The sequence below is a fragment of the Prionailurus bengalensis genome, chromosome C1 (genome assembly GCF_016509475.1).
Source record: "Prionailurus bengalensis isolate Pbe53 chromosome C1, Fcat_Pben_1.1_paternal_pri, whole genome shotgun sequence".
Taxonomy (NCBI): domain Eukaryota; kingdom Metazoa; phylum Chordata; class Mammalia; order Carnivora; family Felidae; genus Prionailurus; species Prionailurus bengalensis.
This window is the reverse complement of record NC_057345.1, coordinates 11908807-11929255: the sequence shown is the minus strand read 5'-3', so window position 1 is coordinate 11929255 and position 20449 is coordinate 11908807. Positions and strand designations below refer to the sequence as shown.

General features: G+C 42.4%; 1 protein-coding gene across 1 annotated transcript in view; it reads left to right on the top strand.

Moving 5' to 3' along the window:
• Window positions 1-8577: 8577 nt before the first annotated feature.
• The window catches only part of FBXO42 (F-box protein 42), a 98153-nt gene continuing 86281 nt past the window's right edge, over window positions 8578-20449 (top strand). Inside the window, exon 1 of the mRNA XM_043573858.1 lies at window positions 8578-8799. The gene's annotated coding sequence lies outside the window, so the exon portion shown is untranslated. The remainder of the gene's footprint in view (window positions 8800-20449) is intronic.

Genomic DNA, 20449 nt, shown 5'->3' with positions numbered 1-20449 from the left:
TTGTGGGTTCTGTGCTTCAGTTTCCTCAAGTGTAAAAAAAAAAAAGATAATAATAGTAGCTGCTTCAAAGGTAGATTGTAAGAATTAAACTAGTTACTATACTGAGAAGCCTTGGACAGTGCTTGACCCATAGTAAGAGTTCCAAGGGTTAGCTATTATCATTGTGAGGGTGTCTTGCCTCCCTAAAAAAACCCTGCAATTCTCTAATCATCCTTTCTTTCCCAAAACACAAAAAAGGGGAAAAGCAAACACCATGTATTTTTATTCTCACTGTTATATTCCCATGGGCTCCCCAGTTTTAAAAACCTGTCATTTGGTAGTGGTGCATTTAGCTATTTGTAATCAAATTACCTAACTTGGAATGTGTTTCTTCTCATGTTTTTAGCATGTCATTAATCTTTCTAAAGTAACAGCTTCCTGTTGAGAATTTTTTATTTTTTTTTAAGTCTATTTACTTATTTTGAGAAAGAGACAGTGTGGATGGAGGAGGGGCAGAGGGGGGGGGGGGGGGCTTGAACCCATGAAACCAAGATCATGACCTGAGCTGAAACCAAGAGTTGGACACCCAACCGACTGAGCCACCCAGGTACCCCAAGAATTTTTGCAATTTGCATTCCTAATAATTATTATATAAACTGCAATCATGTGTTAAATGTTACTAGTTTTTATTTAGAAGTTAAAGTGACATGCTTACTAATTCTGGTTTCATGACTTCCTGTCTCTGAAATATGGATAATCTCTGGGTATGTCCTCAGTCCATGGTTTTTACATAGATGCTCATGATGTAAGCTCCCTACTGAATGCTAAAGACTCCCAAAGTTGACTTCCAGCCCCGACCTGACCTGGTGTTACCAATTCTTAATCTAGGCTTCTTACTGGCATCTCCACATTGGATATTCCATTAGCAATTCAAAGTCTCTATGTATAAAATATAATAAAATATTATGAACAGCCTGACCAATGTCAGAGAAAAAGCATTTTGTCTTGTTCACTCTCTGGAGTTATGTTTACTTTGTTGGGTTTTTTAAAAAAGATTTTATTTTTTTTTAAGTTTATTTATTTATTTTGAGAGGTGGTGGGGGGGTGGGGGGAGGCACACTTCAGGGCAAGGCTGCAAGATCATGACCTGGGCCGATATCAAGAGTCATATTCTTAACCAACAGAGTCACCCAGGCACGCCTAAAGATTTTTATGTTTAAGTAAGCTCTCCACCCAATGTGGGGCTTGAACCTACAACCTGGAGATCAAGTGTTATATGCTCTATGGACTGAGCCAGCAGACACCCCTGGAGCTATATTTACTTTGAATACATTCTTCTGTGAACTGTTCTCTTAAGTGAATTATCCTGACTGGGCCTTGGGGACAGCAAGGAGGATGAGATTGTCTATCAGGCCTCACCAAAGTCTCACTCTTGAGGTTTGATTAATTTTTCATCATTGCAGCTGATATGCTTTTTTTTTTTTTTTTTTTTTAAGGCTTTGTAGTTGTAGAATGTTACCAGCAGAGGGAGATAGTTTCTTACAATTTTGTTATATTTGCCATTGCACCTTCACAAAGGAATTAGTTGGACATTCCTGAGACTGAATTTTCCAGGCGAGCAGAAAGATAGAGACCTTGGAAACCATTTGAGCATGTTGCAAAGGAAATAGCTTTTGTTCCATTAAGGCTGGACACCAGCCCTAGATATAGACCCCTTGTGACCTTGGACAAGTCCCTTCCTCATCTGTAAAATGAAGGGATGGGACCAAATAAGTTCTGAAATCGAGGAAGTAGTGGTGATTTTCTTCGATCAGGGGGAAAGTCCAAGAAGTTGCAGTAGTGGTACATGTAGATATTAGCAGATATCCTAAAACGTGAGTTTCTCTTTCCTGTGAAATACATTTGATACACTATTCACATTTGGGACTTGTACTCAGAACTGCAGGCACCTTTGATACATCAGATAAAACACTCTGATGTGTGATAGGAATTAAGAGCAAAGCCCATAGTGAGGAAACTTTCCATCTAATGCACAAACTGATGCTAGGTAGACAGGTGGGTTAAGAAATAAATGGGAAAGCAAGCAAAAGAAAGAAAGAAAGAAAGAAAGAAAGAAAGAAAGAAAGAAAGAAAGATCTTACCAATATTTAAAGTGTACATTACATGCCTTTTTGACCCAGCAGTTGCATTTCTAGAAAATTTCCCTGTGGATACATTTGCTCATATGCAAATAACAAAAGTACAAGGATATGCTTTGCTACTTTGTTTATACTCACAAAACAGTAGAGACAAATGTCCACCTCTAGAGAATTTATTTAAAAAATATATGAGGGGCACCTGGGTGGCTCAGTCAGTTAAGCGTCCGACTTCAGCTCAGGTCATGATCTCACAGTTCATGGGTTTGAGCCCCGCATCGGGCTCTGTGCTGACAGCTCAGAGCCTGGAGCCTGTTTCGGATTCTGTGTCTCCCTCTCTCTGCCCCTCCCCTGTTCACACTCTGTCTCTGTCTCAAGAATAAATAAACATTAAAAAATTAAAAAAAAATTAAATTAAATTAAAAAAAATAAAAAATATATGGTACAGGGCATCTGGGATGTCTGGGTGGCTCAGTTGGTTAAGTGTCCGACTTCGGCTCAGGTCATGATTTCATGGGCCGTGGGTTTCGAGCCCCATGTCAGGCTCTGTGCTGACAGCTCGGAGCCTGAAGCCTGCTTTGGATTCTGTGCCTCCTTCTGTCTCTGCCCCTCCCCCGCTTGCCCTTGGTCTCTCTGTCTCAAAAATAAACATTAAAAAAATTGGGGGGCACCTGGGTGACTCAGTCGGTTGGGCGTCTGACTTTGGCTCAGGTCATGATCTCATGGTTCGTGGGTTCAAGCCCTGTGTGGGGCTCTGTGCTGACAGCTCGGAGCCTGGAGCTTGCTTCGGATTCTGTGTCTCCCTCTTTCTCTGCCCCTCTCCCGCTCATGCTCTGTCTCTCTCAAAAATAAATAAACATTCTTTTAAAATTATTATTTAAAAAAAGCAGCAAGGTAAAGAGCAGCATGTATAGCTTGCTGCTATTTGTATTTATTTATTTGTTTGTTTGTTTATTTATTTATATGTTGTATGTGTACTTGTTTTGCTTTTTAAAGTAATCTCTACCCCAAACGTGGGACTCACAGCCTGGAGATCCAGAGACGTATGCTTTTCCCACTGAGCCAACCAGGAGCCCCTATATGTGTATGTGTTTGTTGGCGTATACATCTCTGGAAAGATACAAGGAATTTGTAATGGTAGTTGCTTTGGTGGAGGAAAGAGGTAGCTAGGGGACTGGCAGGATGGATTTAATTTTTGTATGTCCTTTTGCACCCTTTGAATGTTGCTCTATGTTTACAGCTTACTTACTCTACATGGGTATATACATGAGAAATTACTTTCAGTAGTTGATTACTGGACTCTGGAGGAAAACTTTTCTGGAGGAAAACTTTTCTTTTACACTTATTAGAGGGGCGACAGCCAGCCCTCTCGTCTCTTGTCTCATTGTATTCAATCATATCCCAATTGGCCTTCACCCTGCAGAGAGATTATTCTAAAATACTATTTTCATCACATAGCCTCCCTACCCCCAAATCTCCATGACATAGAAGTTAATATCCAGTTTTCCTGCTGATATTTCAGACCATATATAAACTGGCCTCAATCCTCTGTCCTCCTGTTTGTCAGAAGCAACATTGTATAGGGTTCAATAACCAAGGTTTTGAGGCTCCACACCACTCATCATCAGGGAAATGCAAGTCAAAACCACAAAGAGACGCCACCTCACATTTGTGAAAATGGCTGCTATGAAAAAGAAAAGAAATACCAAGTATTGGTGAGGAAGTGGAGAAAAAGGGAGCCCTTGTGCACTATGGGAGGGAACGTAAATGGGTGCAGCCACTGTGGAAAACAGTATGGGTGTTTCTCAAAAAATCAAAAATAGAGCTACCATAACATCTAGCAATTCCACTTCTGGGGATCTATCCAAAGAAAACGAAAACATTACTTCAAAAACATACATGCATCCTTATGTTCATTGAAGCATTATTTATAATAGCTAAGTGTCCATCGATAGATGAACTGATAAAGGTGTGATATATTTGTACAATTGGATATTACTCAGCCATAAAAAAAAAAAAAAAGAATTCAATTTTGCCATCTGTGACAACATGGATGGACCTAGAGGCTATTTTGCTAAATGAACTAAGTCAGAGAAAGACAAATACTGTGTGATTTCAGTTTTTTATTTTGAGAGAGCGCACACATGCATGTGCAAGTGGGGGAGGGGAGGAGAGAGAGACACACACACACAGGGACCGAGAGAGAGAAAGAGAGAAAGAGAGAATACCAAGCAGGATCTGCGCTGTCAGCACGGAGCCCGACTTGGGGCTCAATCACAAACTGGGAGATCATGACCCGAGTCGAAATCAACAGTTGGATGCTTCACCAACTGAGCCAACCAGGCACCCTTGTATGATCTCACTTACATGTGGGATCTAAAAAACAAAACAGGGACATCTTGCTGGCTCAGTCAGTGGAGCACGGGACACTTGATCTTGGGTTGTGGGTTCAAGCCCACATTAGGTGTAGAGATGACTTAAAAATAATTAAATAAACTTGAAAAAATTAAAAAACAAAACAAATGAACAAACAAAACAGAACAGAAAGAAATTGATAGATACAGAGAAAAATCTGGTGGTTGCCGGAGGGAGGGGTCAGAGAGTGGGCAAAATAGGAGAAGGGGACCACAAGGTACAGACTTCTAGTTATAAAACAAGACACAGGGATACAATGTACAATCGGGAATATAGTTAAAAATATGTAACAACTCTGCGGTAACAGTAACACATAGTAGATATATTGTGGTGATCACTTTGCAATGTATACACATTTTGAATCATTATATCATATACCTGAAACCAACATAATGTTGTGTGTCAAACTACGGCTTTAGAAAAAAGTGCTGGAGGCACCCCTGTTGGCTCAGCCAGTTGAGCAACCGACTTCAGCTCAGGTCATGATCTCTCCGTTTGTGGGTTTAAGCCCTGCTTCAGGCTCTATGCTGACAGCTTAGAGCCTGGAGCTTGTTTCAGATTCTGTGTCTCCCTCTCTCTCTGCCCATTCCCCGCTCATGCTCTGTCTCTCTCAAAAATAAATAAACATTAAAATTGTTTTAAAAAATTAAAAATAGGGGTGCCTGGGTGACTCAGTCGGTTGAGCGTCCGCCTTCGGCTCAGGTCATGATCTCGCGGTCTGTGAGTTCAAGCCCTGCATCGGGCTCTGTGCTGACGGCTGGGAGCCTGGAGCCTGCTTCGGATTCTGTGTCTCCCTCTCTCTCTGCCCCTCCCCCACTCATGCTGTGTCTCTCTGTGTCTCAGAAATAAATAAACATTAAAAAAAATTTTTTTAATTAAAAATAAAAAAAGTTCTGGAGATGGATGGTGATGGTTCCACAATATGAATGCACTTAATACCAACAAGTGCTACACTTAAAAAGGATAGGATAGTAAATGTTGTTTCCAAAAAAATCGGAAAAAATAATTAACAAAATTAACAACAACAACAAAGGCTTTGACGTAAAACCACCTGGGTTCAGACCTCTGCCTGTGATCATGGGTTCAGCTACTTAATCTCTGTATGCCTCAGCTTCTTTTTTCTTTTCTTTTCTTTTCTTTTTAAAGATTTTATTTAAAAAATGTTTTTTAACGTTTATTTATTTTTGAGACAGAGAGAGACAGAGCATGAATGGGGGAGGGTCACAGAGAGGGAGACACAGAATCTGAAACAGGCTCCAGGCTCTGAGCTGTCAGCACAGAGCCCGACGCGGGGCTCAAACTCACGGACCGCGAAATCATGACCTGAGCCGAAGTCGGTCGCTTAACCGACTGAACCACCCAGCGCCCCTAAAGATTTTATTTTTAAGTAATCTCTGCACTCAACGTGGGGCTTGAACTCACAACCCCAAGATCAAGCGTTGCATGCTTCACTGACTGAGCCAGCCAGGCGTCCCTCCTCAGTTTCATCAGCTGCAGAATAAGCACAAAATGGCCCCTACTTAGCAGTTTGACTCATAAGACCAAACAATAAACATCAGCTGTGATTATTTTTGACAATTTTGTTTTGATGATAATACTTTCATTCTTATCGCAATTTATCCTTTCATTTTGGTTTATTTACTTGCTTATTATCTGTCTCTCCCAGTAACGTAGGGGACTTCCATGGGTTCCTCCACGAATATATTTAAAAATATATTACCAGGGGCACCTGGATGGCTCACTCAGTTAAGCGACTGACTCTCAATTTTGGCTCAGGTCACGATCTCACGGTTGTGAGATTGAATCCTGCGTCAGGCTCTGCCCTGGCAGCATGGAACCTACTTGGAATTCTCTCTCTCTTCCTCTTCCTCTGCCCTTCCCCACTTGTATGTGCACACGTGCATGCATGCTCTCTTTCTCGACATAAATAAATAAACATTTAAATAAAATAAAATAAATAAAAATATATTACTATACATATTACATGGTTTGGCATATAGTAGGCACTCACTAAATATTTGCTGACTGAATGCTCTCTCAGTTGTCAAATTCCCAGTGTGTTCACTTATTCAACACATATTTAGCAAGTCTCTACTGTATGCCAATCTCTGTATTAGATAATAGAGCTGTGAACAAAACAGAGCAGTATCTGTTGTCTTTGAGCTAGGAGATTCAGGGTGGAGTAGTTCTATGTTTTAACCTGTTCTAACATGATCGAGCAGTTCCAAACCAATCCGGGCATCAGAAGCCCTAGAAAGTTTTAGAAAAAGTCTGAAGTGGGGTCTGAGGCCAGCCCTGGAACCTGCATTTTTAAAAGGAAGCAGTTAGTAGCCAGTTCAGTGTTTCTAACATTGAGCTCTATAGAGTATTTTGGTGGGTGGTAGGATTAGTCACAAACTCTATGGCAATTTTTATGCTTGGGTTTTTAATGACAAGATCACATTATTATATTATATTATATTATATTATATTATATTATATTAATTACATGCTTATTTATTTTTGAGAAGGAGCAAGCAGGGGAGGGGCAGAGAGAGAGGGAGAGAGAGAATCCCAAGCAGGTTTAGCACTCAGTGCAGAGTGCGATGGGGGGGCTCGAACTCATAAACCTCGAGATCGTGACCTGAGCCGAAATCAAGAGTCAGTGGCTTAACTGAGCCATCCACGTGCTCTTTAATGACAGTATTTTACTATTTCTTTTGCCAGTTGCAATTGCCAAATTTCTCTTACACAGTGACATTTCCATGTTTCCTACCTGAAAGACTTGAGGGTTTTTTTTTTTTTTTTAACCTTTTAATGTTTACTTACTTTGAGAGAGAGAGAGGGAGAGCAAACAGGGGAGGAGCAGAGAGAGAGGGAGAACAAGAATCCCCATCAGACTCTCCACCGTCAGTGCAGTGACCGACATGGGGCTCAAACCCACAAACTGCAAGATCATGCCCTGAGTCGAAATCAAGAGTCAGATGCTTAACCAACTAAGCCACCCAGGAGCCCCGGAAAGACTTGAGTTTCTTAAATCGGTGTTTCTCATGCTGGGATTCGGTGAGTGTATCCCCAGGGGTTTCTGCATTATTCAAGTTTGAGGAACACAGATCCAGTACTTTCTGAGGCTGGCCCAAGTCTCCTCAGTAGCACCTTGCCCTCCCTACTTGAGAGGGGACTTGGGTTCTGACCCAGACCTACGTCCTAAGAGGTGTCCCAGAAGGTCCACTTTATTCCAGAGTGGTGGGCTGGCAGCTTAAGATTCCTCCAGTCTCAGGTACAAGGGGTGTAGACTGAAACCCTTGGGCTCTGGCATTTCCTTAGACCACGCATGAGTTCATGAAGATTCTCACCTACACACCAGGTTGCTCCCTTGGAAGGGGTACTTTGCTGGACCCCGCCGCCTGGTGACAGTGATACCGTAAAGTATTGGAGCTTGTGAATCATATATGCCTATTCTGTCTTGCTTCCCCCACCCTCACCCTCAGATGCCCCTCAGATGTGTGGCCTTCACATCTGAGATGCCCCTCAGATGTGTGGCCTTGAGAAAATATACTCATACGACTCTGCACCTCAGTTTTCCTCATCTGATAAATGGAGCTGTAGGAACAAGTCACACAGCGGTTGCTTCCGTTAAGGGACACTTCGACTGCCCGATCAAGGCACGTTGTTTCCCTTCTTCAGTTGACATCCAAGAGTACTTCCATTCACCACTGCCCTCCCTTGCTCTCATCAGGCCTCCGGGGGTCCAAATGAGTTAATTCCAGGCCAGGGGTCTATCAGTCCCAAGCCTCTGGGAAAACTGCCCAGTTGCCCCTAGGCAGTGCCAGAGAGGGTGGGTGCAGCTCTGAGGTCGGTGCCAGGGACCCAAGGAAGGCGGGCGCAGAAGCGCGACCCTTCTTTACTCCAGCTTCACACCCGCAGGCGGCGTTCTAACCCCTGGAGAACCTCTGCCCAGGACCGCAACCCTTCCCAACATGGCCGCACCATCAGGCCGCCTCGCGCGGGGCCGCCGCGCTGACGTATGTGCGAGCGCCTCCTCCGCGCCGGCCCCCGGCGCATGCGCATTCCGCGCTGTCTTCTCCTGGCCAGAGCAGCAGCGGCGGCGGCGGCGTTTGAGTGGAGGAAGATGGCGGCTCCGGGCGGTTCGGGGTCCCGCCAGCTGTGAGGCGCTTGAGTGCGGCAAGCGCGGCCTGAGGCGAAGCGCCTCTGCTCTGGCCCTGTCCCCGGCTCCCTCATCGCCGTCGCCAGCGGCGCGAACCCGAGAGCGTGGCGCGGGCTGGGCCAGGTGAGGCCTCTCCCCCTCCTGGGGCCGCGGCGGGGAGCCGGCGCCTTCTGCCCTTTATGCCCCAGGCCCGCAGGGGGCAGGGGGCGTCCCGGGTCCCGCGCTGGACGCGCCTCCTGCGCGGGGGTCGGTGCTGGCTGGCCTGGGGGCCTTGCTGTCGTCATCCTCGGCCTCCCTGGGTTGGGCAGGGAGGAGGAGTGCCCCTTTCCACCCGGCCCCTCTCCTCAAGCAGGGCGGTACACGTCCCCTCGCCGGGGCCACGAAAGGGGATCTGACCGGAGCAAGGATGGCTGTAAGGGTGTCAGGTAATCTTTCGCCCAGCCCCGGAATCCCGTAACGCCTTGCGCCGAGGAGCCGGAGCCCGGTGCCTTCCAAAATTGGGGCTGCGGCGAGGGGGCCAGCGTCTTTGAAGCTGCAGCTGCAAAGGAAAGATTTTGGAACTGGCTTTGAAAAATTAGACGCAAGCAGCCGGTCTCACCGCCTAGCTTTTCGAGGGTTCCTCCGGCGAAGTGGGAACCGCGGGTCTCCTTGATTGAGACAGCCGTCCACGTTGTGAGAATTGTGCAAAGGGGACGGTGCAGGGTGGGAACGGGTCTGTAAGCGGAGAACAGCCCGCTCTGAGATCTTCGTGGTCTCTGCAGGCTCACTTAGGTGCTAGTGAAGCCTTCGTTTGTTTGAAACCTTTGTATTTTTGGGATTCGGCGTAGCCGGTTGCTTTTTGCCTGTTAAATCTCCCCGAATTTTATTAGGAAAATAAAAGCTGCTTTTCTTAATTGCCGAAGTCTTCGGAGTTTCGATGGTGGGATTCTGATTGCTCGGGGTGAAGATTCAGACACCTTACCAGTTCGCACTTGCCGGCAGGGGCCTTGTGCTATGCCTGTTATTCCTTTCTGAGAGTAAGTTTTTGTTGTTGTGCAATTGCTAATTTGGAGATTCTGATTTCGTTTATCTCACGCTGGGAAGCCGGTTTGAAGCCTTGTGGTCTCTTCCTTGAAGGATGATGGAATCAGTTGGAATTGTGCTATATGGGCGTTTGTTGAGGCGATGGCTTTGGGCTTGGACACACCGACTACCTTTGTAACTTAAATTTGCTTTGCTTATGTTTAAAATGATGACATCATAGGTAAAGGGAGAAGGAAATTAGAGGGGGAAATGCCCCATTTAGAACTGAACATTTACAATGCATCCTGAAAAAAAAGAAATAAAATGCATCCTGTAGCTTTTACAGCGAGTAGTGACTCTCTGTGTCAGATTCCTAACTTTGTGCATATTCATGTGTCTAATCTGATTGGGTGTCCTTTGTATTGTGTGTTGTCATTTTATACCCTGTAAACTGTTTGCTTTTGACAAACCCAGTATGAATCTTAATCTATGTCGACCACGGATGTTTCCTTTACTTCAAAAAGCTTTTAATTGTTAAAATGACAGCTGTTTGGTTTAATATTAGCTAATTCTTTGTTTTTTTTTCCTTAAAGCCTTTCCCATAGAAATTTGTAGATTTTCTTAGTGCCTTCCATAAGGACATAAACGTGAGCAGATAACGTCTTCATCATAGAACATTTGAGAGCCACTTTACATTTCAATTTGCTAATGAAGAGTCATGAAATTAATGCAGTAAAAGATCCCGATCGCTTGACATTATGCATCTTGGCATAATGTGTTGCATTGTTGTGCTAAATCATCACCAGGTATTGATGCAACTTCATGACATCCATGACATCATTCATTCTCCAGCGTTTGGCCTTTTGCAATTCTTTACCCTTCCAGAGTCACGAAAAGAATAGGATCAGGGGAAAAAAATAGCTTAGGATGCTCTTTACTGTCTGATTTCTAAGAGCCTTTGTGCAACACTGCTTTATGTAGTTAAAACTCTCCTGTACGATTCAGGGCGGTGTGTGATTCCTACCTATTATGAAGAGCAGACACGGAAAATGCTGATAAAACCTCTGGGTTTTACAAGAATATTGAGGTCCCAAGGAGAAGGTATTTCAGAGATGAACACATGCGTGATTATCTTCTGTGATTTCAGGGTTGTTTTAGTCTGTGCATTAACAATTCTTTATAAAACCAGAAGCTGTCTGGTTAACTGATGCCTTTTCCACTCCCAAGATTGTTACGTGAGTCAAAAGAGGTGATGTTTTGTGAAAGTTCTTTGTAAAATAAAAGGTAAATGTAAGATTGATTATCCGATGATCGGTTTCATGAAAATCCCTACCGAGGGCCCTCTAAATATGCTGGGCATTTTGGGAAGTAGGCACTAATGATTCTAAGACACCTTTTGATCTCAAGTTGCCTATAGTCTGGTTGGGGAGCCGGACAAGGAAACTGGTTAAGTATCTTGTAGCGTAAGAAGTGAGAAGTGCACAAAATCCAACCAAGGGAGTCAAGGAAGGCTTCTCAGGACCAGGATTACTCCCCATTCTTTCCTGTTGCTGCAGAAAAATCTGCTTTTGTGAGTGACTTGCTTTTTATAAGACCTTAAATTTTTTATCGTGAGTTCTTTCCCCCTTTTATTCATTCAGTGTCATAACACCTCCCACACAGTATGCCCCAGGTATGATTTCTGCATTCTCAAAAATCCAACAGAGTCTTGGGAGAACCTGAGAGTGAGTCATACGCCAGGCAGCAAACACAAACATTGCAGCTGCAGTTAAAATATCTCAGATTACTGAATGGTGACAACGTTGGAGTGGTGCTGTTTTTGTTTTTGTTTGTGTTTTCTAAACTGGCACAAGAAGCACTGTATGATTTTAGTTTGATCATGTTTGGTTAATGTTTAGTTGTGAGTCCCTTAGAATCTTGATTATAAGTGGTTATTGGTACTGTCTCCCTTCTCCCAGTAATAAATTAAGTGAGAAAGTCCTTTGCCTTTTTGGGTGAAGTTGATGATTTAAACCAGAACAATACTAAGCTATTTTATAGAATCTACTCATGTAGATTGAGATTGCTTAGAATCTGTGATACTGAGTTTCTGCATCCCAATGCAGTTCCTCATGTTAGTACTGTGGTAGTTTTATAATTAATTAAGCATGTTGTCCCATATGTTGCGAAAATTTTGAGTTTTTGGATGTGTAGAATCTTTGGTGCAGTATTAATTGAATACTTACAATTTGGTAACACTCATGTTTACATGTTACCATGTAAACACTCAACACTAAAAATGAGGGCTTTAATGCTGTGGTTGACAGAAAAGTGAAGGTGATGTGTTCACTTATTTTTTTTTTTTTGGTAATTGTGAGTTTGTTACATGTACAAGGACAATGGACAAGTCATTTAAAAGTTGCCCAGGGGTGCCTAGCTGGCTCAGTTGGTAGAGCATGGGATTCTTGATCTCGGGATTGTGAGTTCCAGCCCCATGTTGGGTGTAGAGATTGCTTTACAAAAATAAAATATTTTTTAAAACTTGCCCGGTATTGGGGCACCTGGCTGGATCATTTGGAAGAGCATGCAACTCTTGATTTTGGGGTTGTGAGTTCAAGCCCCACACTGGGCATATAGCTTACTGTAAGCCAAAAAAAAAAAAAAAAAAAAAAGTGTTGGAAAAAGAAAACTAAATTGTTTTTAGTGACCTTCTAAATGTCTTATAAAACTATGACTTAGTGGTATTCCTGTAGTTTAATTTTATACTTCCTTACTCATGCATGTATTAGAAGGCAAATTTGCTTTGAATTTTGATTTGTTCTGTATGGAATTTCTATTAAAAAAAAATTTTTTTTTACATTTATTTATTTTTTTGAGAGACAGAGAGAGACAGCATGAGCAGGGGAGGGGCAGAGAGAGAGGGAGACACAGAATCCGAAGCAGGCTCCAGGCTCTGCACTGTCAACACAGAGCCCGATGCGGGGCTCAAACCCACGACCCATGAGATCATGACCTGAGCCAAAGTCAGACGTTCAACCGACTGAGCCACCCAGACGCCCCTGGAGTTTCTATTTTTTAATTTGTAAAGTTTTCTCCCAAGTTTTTATTTATTTATTTATTTTATTAAAATTAAAAAAAAATTATTTAGAGAGAGACAGAGACAGCACAAATTGGGGAGGGGCAGAAAGAGAGGGAGAAAAGAGAGAATCCCATGCAGGCTCTACACGGTCAGCACAGAGCCCACGAAACTGTGAGATCATGACCTGAGCTGAAACCAAGAGTTGGATGCTTAACCAACTGAGCCACCCAAGTGCCCCTTCTCCCAAGTTTTTAATTTAATTTTTTCCAGTGTCATTATGTTTTACTTCCAAAGTGGAAGTAATCTTGTGGTGCTTTGATGCTTGTTTACTTATGATAAATATATAGATATTATATAAAGTATTGGTTGCTCATAAATTTTTACATAAAATTTTACTTTTCTGGACAGTAACTTATTTTATTTTCCAGTAATAAATAAATTTGAGGTAGTTCAGTTAATTTCAATAAAGGCAAACAAGATTTACGTTTCAGCTATTAACATTCCTTTAGAATATTCAATATTGTGGATACTTTTTTAAAAAGTTTATTTTTATAGTTTATTTATTTTGAAAGAGAGAGAGCGAGAGCACTGAAGGGGTAGAGAGAGGGAGAGAAAGAACCATAAGCAGGCTCCACACCATCAATGTGAAGCCTGATGCGGGGCTCAAAGCCACGAACCATGAGATCATGACCCAGGCTGACATTGAGAGTTGGACACTCTCGATTAGAGTTGGTTGGATTAGCCAACCAGGTGCTCTATTTATTTATTTTTGAGAGAAAGAGAATGCAGGAGAGGGGCAGAGAGGGAGAGAGAGAGAATCTCAAGCAGGCTCCACGCCATCAGCCCAGAACCTGATTCGGGGCTCAATTCCACAAACTGTGGTCTGATCACCTGAGCCGAGATCAAGAGTTGGACACATAACTGACTAAGTCACTCAGGCGCCCCAAGGATACTTTAAAATTTTTTATTTTTTTATTTTTAAGTAAGCTCTATGCCTATTGTGGGGCTTGAACTCATGACCCTGAGATCAAGTGTCACATGCTTTACCAACTGAGCCAGCCAGGTGCCCCTATTTAGGATATTTTTATTTCAACTATTTTAAGGAATTCATTGGTATGACATTATTTCCAAATTTGTGTTTCCCATGTTATTCTCATGTTATTTAAAATTTTTGTTTAATGTTTGGTTTATTTTTGAGAGAGAGAGAGAGAGCGTGAGTCAGGGAGGGGCAGAGAGAGAGAGGGAGACACTGAATCTGAAGCAGACTCCAGGCTCTGAGCTGTCAGTGCAGAGCCAAACAAGGGGCTCAGACTCCTAAACCATGAGATCATGACCTGAGCCGAAGTCAGACACTTAACCGACTGAGCCATCCAGGCCTCCCTTGTTATTCTCATTTTAAATGCTTGGTTCATGTAGGGTGCCTGGTTCCTGGGTGGCTCAGTTGGTTAAGCGTCCAACTTCAGCTCAGATCATGATCTCACAGCTCATGACTTTGAGCCCCGTGTTGTCAGCTCTGCTGACAGTGCAGATCCTGCTTGGGATTCTCTCTCTCTCCCTCTCTCTCTGCTACTCCGGTCCGTGTACTCTTTCTCTCTAAGTAAATAAATAAGTTAAAAATAAATAAATAAAGGCTTGATTCATGTTGCTAATTGGGAACAGGAATTTTTTTCCAGAATGAACCTCTTGGTGCATTGTTTGGAGAAAGATTGATTTTTTTTAAAGTTTACTTATTTTGAGAGAGAGCGAGAGAGCACACACACTCATTGGAGAGGGGCAGAGAGAGGGAGAGAGAAAATCCCAAGCAGGGTCTGCACAGTCAGCACATAGCCCGAGGCGGGGCTTGAACCCACGAACTATGAGACCATAACCTAAGTCGAAGTCGGACACTTAACCGACGGAGCCACCCAGGTGTCCTAAAAACAGTTAAGATGGCGTGTATGTATGTTATGTATGTATTATCACAATAACAATTTTAAAAAAGGTAATTTAATAGTTTATATATGCTCTGTAGGATGGCCTGATAACCGTTTATTTCAACATAGTAACTAAGATCCTGGGCTCTGGTCCTAGGTCGACTCAGGCTCATAGTTCTTCTTTCCTTAGATATGGACCTTAGCTTCTCTGTTTTTCATCTATAAAATGAGGATACTGATACCTATGTTGTGGGACAATTAAATGTGGGAATGTATGTGATCATCTTAGCACATTGCTTAGCAAAGAGTAAACATCCAAATCTTAGACGTTATTATATTGTTTTTTTTAATGTTTATTTTGACACACACACACACACACACACACACACACACACACACACACATGGTGTGCATGCGCACATGTCTGGGAGGCTGGATCCCACAACCACAAGATCATGACCCAAGCCAAAATCAAGAGTCGGATGCTCAACCAACTGAACCACCCAGGCACCCCTATTATGCTGTTTTTATGGAACATCGAAACTGGGACAGAGGGGGGTGCCTGGCTGACCCAGTTGGTGGAGCATGCGGCTCTTGATCTTGGGATTGTGAGTTCGAGCCCCAGGTTGGTTGTAGAAGTTACAAAAAATAAATAGCTAGGGCTCCTGGGTGGCTCAATTGATTAAGCATCCGACTTTGGCTGAGGTTATGATCTTGTGGTTCACGAGTTCAAGCCCTGTGTAGGGCTCTGTGCTGACCGCTCAGAGCCTGGAGCCCACCTTGGATTCTGTGTGTGTGTGTGTGTGTGTCTTTCTCTGTCCCTTTCCCACTTGCATTATCTCTCAAAAATAAATAAATAAACATTAAAAAAAAATCTTAAAAAAAAACCCATGGTAACTCATTGCCTCTTTCCTCCACTTATCTTTTGAATTCTCTGACCTTCATTGTACCTTGCCTTGCCTCTTTGTGTATATTATGCTCATTTGTACAAGAACATTCATCTTCCCAGGTAGGGAGCCTTCTTTTTTTCCTTTTTCATTAACTACTGTCTGCAGCTCTGTATAGCGTCTCCTGTATGCTGTACCACTGAACCACTTGTCCTTGCACAATTAGGTTAAAGTTAATATCCAAGACGAAAATTGTGCTAATTAATTTCTGCCAAATAGCTTAGAAGGGACATATCATACAGTGTAATTCATATGTAATATTTTTAGTGCCCTGTTGGCACATTGAGTGCTTACGTATTAGGCACTCAGATACTCATTTAGAATATACTTTTGATTCTTACAGATTTATGTTCCTCATGAGTTTTCTGAGATATTGTGTGATCCCAAGTATCTGTTGAATCTTTCTTGCCTTTTTGCCATTGAATGCTATAATGGGATAGGGAGTAGGGATGGTTCAAGGTAGTAGGGATACAATATACAAAACAGGCAAGGTCTTTAATTTCCTGGATCTTACTTTTGAGATTGGAGAAACCAATTAATGAGTGAGCAAAATTTCTGATAGTAATTACAACACAGAAAATAAAACAGGGGGATGTGGGTAATGACATGGAGTAGAAGGGGAAGACTGAGATTGGATGGTTTACTGTTCTGGAAAACAGTGTGGAGGTTCCTCAAAAAATTAAAAATAGAACTACCCTGGGGCACCTGGGTGGCTCAGTTGGTTAAGCATCCCACTTTGGCTCAGGTCATGATCTTGTGGTTTGTGGGTTTGAGCCCTGTGTCGGGCTCTGTGCTGACAGCTCAGAGCCTGGAACCTGCTTTGGATTCTGTGTCTCCCCATCTCTCAGCCCCTCCCATGCTCATGCTCTGTCTCCCTCTGTTGCTCAATAATAAATAAACGTTAAAAAAAAAAACAAAAACAAACAAAAGTACCCTATGACCCAGCAATAGCACTGCTAGGAATTTACCCAAGGGATACAGGAGTGCTGATGCATAGGGGCACTTGTACCCCAATGTTTATAGCAGCACTTTCAACAATAGCCAAATTATGGAAGGAGCCTAAATGTCCATCAACTGACGAATGGATAAAGAAGATGTGGTTTATATACACAATGGAATACTACTTGGCAATGAGAAAAAATGAAAACATGCCATTTGCAGCAACATGGCTGGAACTGGGGGGTATTATGCTAAGTGAAATAAGTCAGTCAGAGAAAGACAGACATCATATGTTTCCACTCATGCGGATCTTGAGAAAGTTAACAAAAGACCATGGGGGAAGGGAAGGGGAAAAAAAAGTTACAAACAGAGGGAGGGAGGCAAACCATAAGAGACTCTTAAATACGGAGAACAAACTGAGGGTTGATGGGGTATGGGGGAGAGGGGAAAATGGGTGATGGGCATTGAGAAGGGCGCTTGTTGGGATGAGCTCTGGGTTTTGTGTGTAAGCCAATTTGACAATACATTATATTTTTAAAAAGATTAGGTGGTTTAGAGAAGGCCTCCGTAAAAGGGTAATACAGAAGGCTGGAAGACACAAGGCTGAATGTTTAGTGTTCAGTTTTGGGGACAGAGAGAACACAACTGCAGAGGACTAAAGTAGGAACCAGGAACCAATGAGGATTCCTAAATTGCATTTGGCTGTTACTGAGTTTTTGCTTCTTAATCTAAAACAGCCCACCCCTCATTGACACCCCTCTCCCCTTTTCTTTCCCTAAATGACATTGGGTTTTTGAAGATACCAGTCTGGTTCTCTGATAGACGTTTCCACATTTGTGATTTGTCTTAGTGTTTCCTTGTGTCATTTAACTACTTTATCCCCTTTTAAGACAACTCTAAAGGCTTGATTATATTTATATCTGCAATCCTTCGTCATACCCTATACTTATATCAAACTAGATGTCATGTTTTTCCATGATAATGATGCAAAATTTGATCACTTGGTTAATGTGAAAATCTTGATCTTTGTATTGTAAAGCTTTCCCTTTACAGTGATCAGGTAATCTATGGGGTGGCAATTTAACATAATGTAGTAAGTAAACTGTTTCTCAACTGTCTTTCACTTGTTGGTTTTAGCATCCATTAATGATCCTTGTTTGAATCAGTTGTTTCATTGGAGGTTGGAGCAGGATGATTATTATTACTCTTGCTTCCACACTTATTAGCTGACAAGGAACCACCAAATGAGAATGAGCTACTAAAAATCTCTCCTAATCAGAGTGTTTAATTCTTTGCTTTTCACTGTAGATTTTCTTAGTAAACAATTGGTCATCCCAGTGGTGGCAAGTAAGTTTCTCTGCTTTTTTCTGCATCACTGTAGGTACATGGATTTTTATTTATTCATTATTTCACACTTAGTTGCGGCCATTATTAGTCTTTTTGATGCTAATGTTCTCCCTGGTCTTTGGATTGTTTTCAGTCACAGCAAGATATCCCAGATTCACCTTGTACTTTTCCTGTCCTTGACCTAAAATCAGTCATTTTTCTAGGAAGGCCTAGTTTGGTTTATAGGGAATGCCACTAGAAACCCAAGATCTGAGTGCTAGGGATGCTCATCGAGACTGGGTCTTCATTATTTCTGGGTCCTTTGGATGGGCCACTTGGAAAATGTGTTTTGTTTTGTTTCCTTTAGAAATGAGAACTTCATATTGATATTTCCAGTTTAATTTGAACGTATTGCAGGTTTTTTTTCTTTAGATTTTATATTTGTCTCTCTTTAACTGGAAATCTTGGTTTTTAAGTATGGTTCACATTTATTTGCTTTCTCTTCCAATAGACATAAGAAATTAAAAAATAGATAGTATCTATATTCTAACGAAATTACTGAGGCAAATTTAAGGTTCCTTTGTGATTCTTTTTGCCCTTAACATTCTGTCAAGATCCAGTCAAGAGAATGGAAAACGTCCTGGGTATTCAAATAGAGGAGATTAAATGTGGAGAATTTGTGATGCAAGACAGTAAAAAAAGAGTCGGGTGTAGCTTAGAGATTCCTAGCTGTAGGATGAAAGTATTATCTCAAGAGTCAGGGGAACTTAAGGGGTAGGTGGTATTCCCAGAACTTTTGAAGAATATGGAGGAGGGGTCACCACCTCAAGCATGCTGCCACTTGCAGAGCCGCGACCATGAGGAGGACTTGCCAAGATGTGCCACATGGTTGGGGCCTGGACTGTCCTCTTACCCCTAAGTTTTGTTACTTCTTAGTTTAGCCTTTTCAGGTTTTTTTTTGGGGGGGGGGGCAAGAATCAGCAAATATCTGCATATATTCTTTTTACTCCTTCTTACACAAAAGGTTGCCGTATTATGTCCACTATTCAGCGCCTTTCTTGCTGTGTCTTAGTGATCTTGTCGTAACGGAGCAGGTAATCCTTAATCATTTTCACAGCATTTTTGTTATGTGGATGTGCTGGATTTGTTCTAGTCAGTCTTTGATAAACATCAGTAAGGAATGCTTTACTGCTGCTCTTTTGAAAATAGATCTTGGTATGGTGTGTTAGAAGGAGGACTGAGACACAGGTTCTGTTTTGTTCCCTTAGGAAGTTGCATGTTTTCTGACCTCAGTTTCTCCTCCCTGGTAAAATAAGGGTTCAGTTGCTCTATGATCTCTAAGATCTCCTGCTATATTTTATATTTTTCTGGAAATTTTATTAGCCATTTTTTAATTTTTAAAAATATTTTTAAATGTCTATTTTTGAGAGGGGGGCGAGTGGGGCAGAGAGAGAGAGGGAGAGAGAGGATCCAAAGCAGGCTTTGCCCTGACAGCAGAGAGCCTCATAGGGGCTCGAACCCATGAACCATGAAATCATGACCTGAGCTGAAGTTGGACACTTAACCAACTGAGCCACCCAGGCACCCTTATTAGCCATATTTTAAACCTATTGCTTACCAAAGTATGCCAGGCACAGGAAAACCATAAATGAGAACATTAAGCTAAGTTTTATTTATTTATTTATTTATTTTTTTAAATTTTATTTATTTTTGAGAGAGAGAGAGAGAGAGAGAGAGACAGAGTGTGAGCGGGGGGAAGAGCAGAGAGACAGGGAGACACAGAATGTGAAGCAGGCTCCAGGCTCCGAGCTGACAGCACAGAGCCTGACGCGGGGCTCGAACTCACGAACCGTGAGATCATGACTGGAGCCAAAGTCGGATGCTTGACTGACTGAGCCACCCAGGCGCCCCTTGAGAATTATTTTAAATTAATTTCAAAGCCTGATTTATCCTCTTTTTTAAAAAATGGAGTCATAGAATTGGATTCAAATTCTTATTTTTACAAAGTTGTGTAATCATGGGCAAAGTAATTTATCTGAGCCCTGTTTCCTCATCTGTAAAACATGACTGATCATATGCCCCTTACAGAGTTGGGGTAAGGCAGCTGGCACATACTCTCAATACCTGTTGATTCCCTTTCCGTTGATTATCTTGACACCAGCCACAATATTTTACAGTTTATTTATTTATTTTTGAGGGGGGTTAGGGGCAAAGAGAGGGGGAGAGAGAGAATCCCAAGCAGGCGCTGCAGTGTCAGCCCAGAGCCTGATGTGGGGCTCAAACGCACAAATAGTGAGGTGATGACCTGAGCTGAAGTCAACAGTCAGACGCTTAATTGACTGAGCCACCCAGGTGCCCCTGACACCGGCCACATTTTAATGGTTACTCAAGAACTTGATACTCAGAGTCAGTGGGCTGGCAGCATTGGCATCACCAGGGTTAGAATGCAAAAGTATGTCAGGTTGCACCCCAGGCCTATTGGGTCCAAGTCTGTAGTTTAATGAAATCCATGTTACAACTTGAGAAGCACTGGAACCTTAAGAGATTTCTAGTGAGATTTCCTCCTTTTTGTCTGAGTTCCTAATGAT